At 38.2% G+C, this 6,570-nt stretch overlaps 1 protein-coding gene across 1 annotated transcript in view; it reads right to left on the minus strand.

Annotated features, from left to right (window-relative positions):
- Positions 1-3,607, minus strand: part of LOC144980251 (uncharacterized) — a 64,583-nt gene extending 60,976 nt beyond the window's left edge. The window contains exon 1 of the mRNA XM_078927873.1: positions 3,144-3,607. The gene's annotated coding sequence lies outside the window, so the exon portion shown is untranslated. The remainder of the gene's footprint in view (positions 1-3,143) is intronic.
- Positions 3,608-6,570: the final 2,963 nt, after the last annotated feature.

A 6,570-nucleotide genomic window follows, 5' to 3' on the forward strand; every position in this document is an offset into this window, starting at 1 on the left:
AACTCTGTGTAACCATGAACTTTTATAGTCTGGTCAATACAGTTTAGTGAGAACAACTCACAAACGCGGATGGCAAAAACAATAACAAAGACCTGAGTGACGTCATCTGCATACTATCTATAGATAGAATGCGCTTGGCCAAGGAGTTCACAACATTGCCATCCGGAAGTATAACGGACCAACACACAAACTCTGTGTAACCATGAACTTTTATAGTCTGGTCAATACAGTTTAGTGAGAACAACTCACAAACGCGGATGGCAAAAACAATAACAAAGACCTGAGTGACGTCATCTGCATACTATCTATAGATAGAATGCGCTTGGCCAAGGAGTTCACAACATTGCCATCCGGAAGTATAACGGACCAACACACAAACTCTGTGTAACCATGAACTTTTATAGTCTGGTTAATACAGTTTAGTGACAACAACTCACAAACGCGGATGGCAAAAACAATAACAAAGGCCTGAGTGACGTCATTTGCATACTATCTATATAAACAACCAACTATGTTTCTCTGAGCACGTAAGAAAGTGTGTCACAAATTCCATGTTTTGATTGGTCAAAAATCTACTGGTTAACTAAATTAAAGCATCCATTGAAATTCCAATTTGTATTTATTAGTTCTTCGAGCTCCAAGCAGCAATATTTTCAGTATTAATCTGACGAGAAAAAAACTTATTTGAATAGTTTGAACAGCTGGGTGACAAAGAAAGAGAAGAGTAATGTTAGTTTTTTTTTTTTAGGTTATCTGATCAGTGAGATGAATGGCGTACCATGATCACCGATGTCTGGCACAGACTTGGTACTTGAAGAAGAAGAAGACTCTGACGACAAAACAATAGTAATTGATATAGGAATACTCTTCAATAGTCGTAAAGTCACTTCCTTCCTACTGACGCATGGTAACTTAGTAACACTGGCTCTAAACTATCGGAACAACGGCGGACGCCCGTATGAAATCTTTCCCCGGCGAGCATAAAAGTGTATCCAGAAGGGAAAAAAACATAAATTTGATCATGTCTTGACTTTTACACATTCTGATCACAAGACATATGAAAAGTTCTAGCCAGCTTGAAGAATAAATAGTAATGATTTTCCTTGTTTAGAACCAAGATGGCCGCCGTTACCGGGCGGCGTGACATCAGACTACTGAATCCAATTGATATAGATAAAATGCGCTTGGCCAAGGAGTTCACAACATTGCCATCCGGAAGTATAACGGACCAACACACAAACTCTGTGTAACCATAACAAAGGCCTGAGTGACTTCATCTGCATACTATCTATAGGAATTAACCAGTAGATTTTTGACCAATCAAAATATGGAATACACGTGTTCGGACAAACATAGTTGGTTATTTAATTTCTAAACGATAACATGAATGAAATCAACCTCTGCCTGATCATTATTATTGATTTTATTCCGCCAAATGGGTGACTAGTTATCACACGATTTTAAATTTACACATAGATTTCTGTTGGTTCTATAGATAGAATGAAGTTGACGTTACTCGGGTCTTTCGTATTGTTTATTTTGCCATCCATGTTTATGAATAATTTTCACTAAACTGTATTAACCTGACTATAGATAGTATGCGCTTGAGCAAGAAACTCATAACATTGCCATCCGGAAGTATAACGAACCAACACACAAAACTGTGTGTATCCATGAACGTTTATAGGTAGATTAATACAGTTTAGTGAGAATTACTCACAAACGCGGATGGCAAAAAACAATAACAAAGACCTGAATGGCGTCTTCGTTCTATCTATAAACGTTTAAGGTTAAAAAAAGTTGTGTCAGTTATACTTCCGGATGTCAATGTTGTGAGAATAATCTTAGCCAAGCGCACACAATCTATATGTGCGTATGTGTGGGAGTTTGATTCATGTGTGTACATGATTCGATCGCATGTGTGTGTGTGTGTGTGTGTGTGGTGTGTGTGTGTGTGTGTGTGTGTGTGTGTGTCAAGTCGTGTGTTTGTTTTGTTGTTCCCATCCATCACGGATCAATCTACAAAGACCGATAATTCCCAATAGTATCTCTCTCTCTCTCTCTCTCACTCTCTCTCTCTCTCTCTCTCTCTCTCTCTCTCTTGTTTTCTCTCTCTCATTCTTTCTCTCGTTCTCTCTCTGTCTCTCTCTGTCTGTCTCTCTCTGTCTCTCTCTCTCTCTGTCTCTCTCTCTGTCTCTCTCTCTCTCTCTCTCTCTCTCTCTCTCTCTCTCTCTCTCTCAAAGCGAGGACGAGAGACGCATGAGCACAACCAACATGACGTTCTCTCTCTAATAACTTTTCCGCCGGTGACGTCACAGACTATGGGGGACGTCAAATCAAGGGACGCTACTCTTCCGCTAATCTCATTCCCTATTATAGTTATTATAATTTATTTTATTTTTTTTTTTTTTGTAAAAGGCGTTTATTCAGAGTATGGTACCCATCCACCCAGCCAGCCAGCGCGAGAAATGGATTTACAGCCCGCCATCGGTTGAATGGTGCATATATTGATGATGACTCACTGGTGCGGTGTGTCTCGTTAACTGATTAACCAAAAAAAAAAGGGTCAAGCAATGTTGAGCGTGGTCATTGACTAGATGTATAATAAAGATGATGATGATGATGATGATGATGATGACGATGATGATGATGATAATAATAATAATAATAATAATAATAATAATGATAATGATAATGATAATGATAATGATAATGAGAAGAAGAAGAAGAGAAGAAGAAGAAGAAGAAGAAGAAGAAGAAGAAGAAGAAGAAGAGAAGAAGAAGAAGAAGAAGAAGAAGAAGAAGAAGAAAAGAAGAAGAAGAAGAAGAAGAAGAAAAGAAGAAGAAGAACAAGAACAAGAAGAAGAAGAAGAAGAGGAAGAAGAAGAAGAAGAAGAAGAAAAGAAGAAAGAAGAAGAAGAAGAAGAAGAAGAAGAAGAAGAAGAAGAAGAAGAAGAAGAAGAAGAAGAAGAAGAAGAAGAGAGAAGAAGAAGAAGAAGAAGAAGGAAGAAGAAGGAAGAAAGAAGAAGGAAGAAGAAGAAGAAGAAGAAGAAGAAGAAGAAGAAGAAGAAGAAGAAGAAGAAGAAGAAGAAGAAGAAGAAGAAGAAGAAGAACAACAAGAAGAAGAACAAGAAGAGACTCACCCAAACATATCAGTTATATCCACAACCGTGTTTCTTTCTGGGTACCTTCAACAGAATTAATATCCAAAGCAATTGTATTTTCGAATGAAATTGGTGTGAAAGTCACAAATACTCTTCAACAGTCGTAACGTCACTTCCTTCCTAATGACGCATGGTAACTTAGTAACACTGGCTCTAAACTATCGGAACAATGGCGGATTCCGTAAGAAATATTTCTCCGGTGAGCATAAAAGCGTATTCAGAGGAAAAAAAAACAACCCATAAATTTGATCATAATTTGACTTTTACACATTCTGATTACAAGGCATATGAAAAGTTCTAGCCAGCATGAAGAATAAAAAGTAATGATTTTCTTTGTTTAGAACCAAGATGGCGGCGTGACATCAGACTATTGAATCCAATTAGGGGGGAGCAGGCACTGGTCCGATTGGTGTAAGAAAAAGATCTGAAAATTTGTGTGTAGACTATAGATAGAAGGAACGAAATTGACGTCATTCAGCTATTTGTTATTGTTTTTGAGACCACCATGTTTGACCCTTCGCCTCAAAACGGTATTAAGTCGGGATGGTTAAGATGCTGAAAATTGAATTTATAGCCAGAAATATCAGACTTGTGTTGAGTTTGTATGTTTTATTGAGGAGAATGGATACCATATTTTAGGGTGCTAATGCCAACAATTTATATTTTTGACCAGTTTTAACATTAAATTCGGCTTTGAAGCATCTGATTCGTTCCGACATAATACCGTTTTGAGACGAAGGGTCACATTTTGGGGATTACTTCTCACTAAATTATATCAACGAGACAAGAAACTATCAAGGTGAGAGATAAGAGAGAATGATGTTGACGTCACTCAGGTCTTTGTTTTTTGGGGGGGGTTTTGGGTTTTTTATTTTTTTTTTTTTTGGTTTTTTTTTTTTTTTTTTTTGTTGTTATTTTTTTCTGTCCATGGTTATGAGTAATTCTCTCTAAACTGTATTAACCAGACTATAGATAGAATGAAGATGACGTCACTCATGTCTTTATTATTGTTTTTTTTTTTTGCCATCCGCGTTTATGAGTACTTCTCACTAAACTGCATTAACCCGACTATAAAAGTTCATCTGTACAAAGAGTTTTGAGGGTTTGTCTGTTACACTTCCGGATGGCAATGTTGTGAGCTTCTAATGCCAAGCGCATACTATCTATAAAAACGTTCAATGTTACTCATGACGGACCGACACACAACACGTCAACTTCATTCTATCTATAGATAGTATGCAGATGACGTCACTCAGGCCTTTGTTATTGTTTTTGCCATCCGCGTTTGTGAGTTGTTCTCACTAAACTGTATTAACCAGACTATAAAAGTTCATGGTTACACAGAGTTTGTGTGTTGGTCCTTTATACTTCCGGATGGCAATGTTGTGAACTCCTTGGCCAAGCGCATTCTATCTATAGATAGTATGCGCTTGGCTAAGAAGCTCATAACATTGCCATCCGGAAGTATAAGGGACCAACACACAAAACTGTGTGTGTCCATGAACGTTTATAGTCAGGTTAATACAGTTCATCTTCCAACTATCTATAGTCTGGTTAACCCTCTCCTTACCAGCCATTTTCAGGATTTCCCCCAAAAACTTCACACCAAACCAACACAAAAATAGATTTTTTATCACCCAAACACAATAGCAGGAACGTTCTTGCCATACATTATTTCTATAGCAAAACATGCTCTACAACACACTGTGTTCATTTTCTTTAAGTTTTATGATGTACAAAAGAAACTTGAATAAGAAAAATGTTGATTGTATCGTAACGAATGTGACGATTTTCCTATAGTTGGTAAGGAGAGGGTAAATACAGTTCAGTGAGCATTACTCATAAACGCGGATGGCAAAAAACAATAGATAGAATGCGCTTGGCCAAGTAGTTCACAACATTGCCATCCGGAAGTATAACGGACCAACACACAAACTTTGTGTAACCATGAACTTTTATAGTCTGGTTAATACAGTTTAGTGAGAACAACTCACAAACGCGGATGGCTAAAACAATAACAAAGACCTGAGTGACGTCATCTTCGAACTATCTATCCCAACCAGACGAGTAACAATCAAGGTTATTGATAGGATAGATTGAAGACTCCGGTCTTTGTTATTGTTTTTTTAATTTGCCATCCGCGTTTATGAGTAATTCTCACTAAACTGTATTAACAAGACTCTAAACGTTCAAGGTTACACATAGTTTTGTGTGTTGGTCCGTTATATTATTATTTCCGGATGGCAATGTTGCGAGTTTCTTAGCCAAGCGGAGGAGAAGAAGAAGAAGAAGAAGAAGAAGAAGAAGAAGAAGAAGAAGAAGAAGAAGAAGAAGAAGAAGAAGAAGAAGAAGAAGAAGGAGGAGGAGGGAGGAGGAGGAGAGGAGGAGGAGGAGGAGAGAGGAGGAGGACTAGGAGGATGAGAAGAAGAAGAAGAAGAAGAAGAAGAAGAAGAAGAAGAAGAAGAAGAAGAAGAAGAAGAAGAAGAAGAAAGAGGAGGAGGAGGAGGAGGAGGAGGAGGAGGAGGAGGAGGAGACGAGGAGAGGACGAGGAGGATGAGAAGAAGAAGAAGAAGAAAAAAGAAGAAGAAGAAGAAAGAAGAAGAAGAAGAAGAAGAAGGAGGAGGAGGAGGAGGGAGGGAGGAGGAGGAGGAGGACTAGGAGATGAGAAGAAGAAGAAGAAGAAGAAGAAGAAGAAGAAGAAGAAGAAGAAGAAGAAGAAGAAGAAGAAGAAGAAGGAGGAGGAGGAGGAGGAGGAGGAGGAGGAGGAGGAGGAGGACGAGGAGGATGAGAAGAAGAAGAAGAAGAAGAAGGAGGAGGAGGAGGAGGAGGAGGAGGAGGAGGAGGAGGAGGAGGACTAGGAGGATGAGAAGAAGAAGTAGAAGAAGAAGAAGAAGAAGAAGAAGAAGAAGAAGAAGAAGAAGAAGAAGAAGAAGAAGAAGAAGAAGAAGAAGAAGAAGAAGAAGAAGAAGGAGGAGGAGGAGGAGGAGGAGGAGGAGGAGCGGCTAGGAGGATGAAAGAAGAAGAAGAAGAAGAAGAAGAAGAAGAAGAAGAAGAAGAAGAAGAAGAAGAAGAAGAAGAAGAAGATTTGTCTTATTGATATAATAATAATATAATAATAATATAAGTTACTGAGAAGTTATTAATCACCAAAATGCCGCTCTCTTAAAACAATAACAAAGAGCTGAGAGGCGTTGATTTCGTTCCATCTATTTAGACATGAAATTCTTGACTCACTCACGAACACTATCCAAACGCAACTGCACCGAATTCCGCTGGTAATGAATGAACCGTTCAAATCAAATATTATTATTATATAATTTACAACAATCTGCTAACACTAACATACACAGATACACACTTACACGCGTATATTTTAAAAACAACACACACGAATTGTGTTGTGTTA

The sequence above is a fragment of the Berghia stephanieae genome, chromosome 9, assembly GCF_034508935.2.
Source record: "Berghia stephanieae isolate SIO BIC M18660-M18661 chromosome 9, UCSD_Bste_1.3, whole genome shotgun sequence".
Classification (NCBI taxonomy): domain Eukaryota; kingdom Metazoa; phylum Mollusca; class Gastropoda; order Nudibranchia; family Aeolidiidae; genus Berghia; species Berghia stephanieae.